The following is a 4,422-nucleotide window of genomic DNA, read 5'->3' as shown; positions in this document are numbered from 1 at the left end:
AATTTTCCTACATCCAAACGGGGTGTAAGAGAAATGACAAGGGGGGGGGGGGGGAATTGGACGCCGCCGGCTGCTGTTGCGTGCAGTGTTGAGTATCGTGATTATTAGGAAAACTAGGATAGCGTAGGATATTATTCTACCTTGCCCTGTACTTCAAGATGATCATGTACTCCTATATATATGCCCATGAGGCTCAAGCAATATATCAACGGACTATTCCATCAATCCCTCTCTCCCTTCTGACATGGTATCTATCGCAAGTCGATCCTAAACCCTAGCCGCCGCCGCTTCCGCACCTGCGCGCCGCCCCCGGAGCGGTCTGCCTCCATGACCGCCGCCGGGGGCCGCGCCGGCCGTACCTAGGGTTCGTCCGTCGGCAGTATTGGCCGGCTGCCCTAGAGAGTCTTTTTCCCGAGCCCTTGCTCCGGATTTTTTCGCTCTCTCGCCGGTCGTTTTGATCGACGTTTACTTTTTGGTTTTCCGATTTAAGATCGGTTTGCGTCGCCCGCCGCCGCCGTCGACACCTCGCGCCTCTACTCCGACATCGGCGCGAACGGCCAGCTACTTCACCAACCCGACAACCTCGCGTGATAGGCAGCCCTCAAGGCCGTCGTCCGCGCACCGACCCGCCCGTCGCCCTGCGCCGGCCGTCACCGCCCTGCTCCGACCGAGATTCCTGCATCACCCGACCCGGCGGCCTCGCGTCATGCGGCGGCCAATCATAGCCGCCCTGTCGCCCACCGTCGCCGGCTTCATCTCAGACTCCGCCACCACCCCGTCTCCATCGAGCGGCGCCCCCGACCTCGCGCGCGATCGGCTTGATCACCCGCTCGCCGCCGCGATCCGGCTCATCTACGCCGCGCGACCGACCTGGCCCATCAGTTACGCGCGCCTCCGCAGGTCCCGTGAAGATCGTCTCCGACTTCAGCGCGCCCCTCCGCCGATCGAGCAACGGGCTGCCGCTGCGTCGCCCCGTCGGGCCGCAACACCGCCGTCCCGTGGTTCTTCTTCTGGCTGCACCGACCCACGTCACCGCTGCGTTGCCCCTTCGGGCCGTAGTGCCGCGGCCCGCGGTCTACCGCCGCCCCGAGGCCATCCGCTCCAGGTCGTCCCCGTGGCTGCACCGACCCTCGCGCCGCCGCTGAGTCGCCCCGTCGGGCCGTAGCGAGCATGACACGCGGTCCATGCCGCCGTCTTGAGGCTGTCCATGCGGTTGCACCACCCCGCGCTCTGCTGCTGCGCCGCCCCTTCGGGCTGTAGCACCGCGGCCCGCGGTCCCTGCGACCGTCCCGAGGTCTTCCGTCGTCGCCCCGACCTGCCCGCCGCCGCTGCATCGCCCCTTCGAGCCGTAGCGCCGCGGCCCGCGGTCCATCGCCGTCCCCGCGCGTCGACTTCCCGTGGCATGCGCCGCACCACCTCCTTTGGCGCGGGAACGCCACCGTCTGCGCCGGTCTTCGTCACGCTGTCAGGGTTCTTCGCCTACTTCGAGCATCGCCGCCGCGCTCATAACCTAGCCGCCGCCGCCGCCATCAGGCCGCCGCCGCCGCTCTTCTTCGGCCGCCGCCGCCGCTACCCCCATAGCCGCCGCCGCCCGTCCACCCCGCCCATCTTCATCCAGCACCAGCCCGTCGCCAGCGTCGCCGTCATCTACCCCGACCGCTTCATCTACTCCGACAACCGCGTGCGACATTGGCCCCGCGCCGATTGGCGCCGCAACCGTCGTCGAGTCCTTCTCTGCTGGCCTCTCCGACTTCTTCGACATGGCGTACAGCTTGTGCAGGTCCCAGTCTACGCATGCCCGGTGCTGGCAACACCGCCGCGTGCCTTCGTCCACGACGTGTCCCCGGGCCTGGCAAGCCGCGGTGTTGCCAGCACCGGGCATGCATAGACGGACGAAGACGAAGTTGACGTGTCCCCGGGCCTGGCAAGCCTGGCGCGGCGCTTCGTCAACTTCGTCTTCGTCCGTCTATGCATGCCCGGTGCTGGCAACACCGACGCGTGCCTTCGTCTACGATGTGTCCCTAGGGTTGGCAACCCCGGTGAGATGCGTCGTCAACATCATCTCCGTCCTGGCGCACCACTACTTCGACACCACTGCGCCCGTGACTAACTCGGCGCCTCCTTGCGCTCGCGGCTCCACGGCGACTTCCTCGACACCGGCTACCCCGACTCGACACCGACCACGATGTTCTTCGCACGGCTACCTCGACTACGGCTACACCACCTACGCTCTCGGCTACATCGACAAACGGCACAAAGGGCTACCGCTTTGCTTGAGCAACCTCGTCGGTTTTCACTCCAGCCACGACTCCGCGATGCATCGACCGTTACGACTGTGGGGGGTGTCCGTTGGCTTACCTTTGGATTATTCTCCAGTCTCACCATCTGCGTCGCTACCGTTGTGACTGCGGGGGGATGTTGAGTATCGTGATTATTAGGAAAGCTAGGATAGCGTAGGATATTATTCTACCTTGCCTTGTACTCCAAGATGATCATGTACTTCTATATATATGCCCATGAGGCTCAAGCAATATATCAACGGACTATTCCATCAATCCCTCTCTCCCTTCTAACATGCAGGATTCGTGCAACGGAGGAAGAGCAGATGACAAGCAAAGGCGACGACTTTAGATAATGGAGAGGCTGCCTAGAGTAACATTATACTGGATGATCTTTGATAGCATTGTAAGATATTTGTGATGTTGCTGCAAGCTGTATTATTCTTTACGTTGGATGAATTCACGATCGTATGAATTGTTATCATCGAATCAGCATCGTCATGTGCTCCCGCACGTCACCCTATGTGAACAAGGACGTACTTCCCCGGCTCGAGGGCGAGGATCTAGACCCTGCCATGGGGACTGTCTCATTGTCGTCGCCCTCTGCCCTCAGCCACCTTCGTTCGTCTCTTATGATGCATGTTCGGTTGCCTGGAAGCGGAAAGGACGCAATGGTATTTTGCTTAGTTCACTTTGCACTAAGCGGAAAGTTATGATAATCCAACGATAATATTTTCTTTCATTACATGAACTAATGAAGGGAAGCACCTAGCAGTACCAAGTTGTTGTGTACTCATTCTTTGGATCGGAAGCGACAAGGCGGGCCAGAACCAACAACGCATGAGGCGTGTACTTGTAGTCACGTTCATTTCTTTTTAATCTACATATGCACATAAAATTTTCTGAAGTCAAACTTCATTAAGTTTGATCGACTATATAAGAAAAATTGTCAACATTCAGAATATGAAATCAGTATCATTAGATGCATCATGAAATTAATTTTCATACTATATAACTTTTCTATTGTAAATGTTGATGCTTTTTAAGATAAGTTGGTCAAACTTTTCATATTTTGACTAAAAAACAAAGTTTATACACAGAGTAAAAAAGAAATAGAGGGAGTGCGTACTACTCCTACATTTTTTATTTGAGATACGTACGTACTACTTGAGATGCAAGCATGTAATCTATGTGTTTGAAATGCCCTGCACGAATCAGATATTTCTTTTGGGCGTACTTGTGTTGTATGCCCCTGCATTGGATCTCTGATGTATCAGGTGGTTGCTATATCTATATAGCGGGGCAAGAACCTATTTCGAGACAAGAGCATCTACTCCAGGGTTGGCAAATTCTGGCTCCCAAACGACCTTGGACGCGTCCGGGCGTGTCCGCCGGCAGTGCCCGGGAGTTGCCATTAGGCCCTCTCCACAACCACAAACCTCAAATACCCTACCCCTTTTTTTATACAAACACATGCAAAGTATGTAGATCATATGAGATAGCATAGAACATAGCATTTCGGGCATAAGTCAACAAGTTGAGCCAAAAGGACCGACAGAGTTCAAATTCAACCTAAATACAACATAAAACAACTATAAAATATAAACATAGATAAAGGGGCCGGCCAGAGTTCACCACTTCTTGACCGAGCCCTTGCCCTTGCGGTTGGCGGGGCGGTGCATTTCCTCCATGTACGCGTCGGCGGCGGAAGGGTTGTCGTCGTTGTCTGTGATGGTGCCGCTCTCAGATGCGGACGAAATGCACCTAGAGAGGTGGCGGAACAGGCGTTGTTGTTCCTTCGCGTGGCGGGCAACATTGGCGGCGGCGGTCTCCTTCTCCCGAGCGAGGAGCTCGGACGCCTCAAGATGGATGCAGAGGCGCCGTGTATCAGTCTCCTCCGTGGTCAGCGACCACCGCATGTCCTCGCGGATGAGCGCCTCCTCTGGGTTGATGGGGATGGAGCGTGCCCGCTGGCGGGAAGAGCCAGGTGCCGCCGTTGCCACTCAGCATGCGCATCCGCTCCCGAGTAGTGGGCACGAGCATCCACCCCTGCCCGGGTGGTGCACGTGCCAGAGGGAAAGGGGAGACGCCCGCGCTCCGGATTTTGAGCGGCGTGGAGTGGGACGGGGCGGCAGACGACCAC

The sequence above is a fragment of the Triticum dicoccoides genome, chromosome 2A, assembly GCF_002162155.2.
Source record: "Triticum dicoccoides isolate Atlit2015 ecotype Zavitan chromosome 2A, WEW_v2.0, whole genome shotgun sequence".
NCBI lineage: Eukaryota > Viridiplantae > Streptophyta > Magnoliopsida > Poales > Poaceae > Triticum > Triticum dicoccoides.
The sequence above is the reverse complement of the archived record's forward strand: the minus strand, read 5'-3'. Positions refer to the sequence as shown.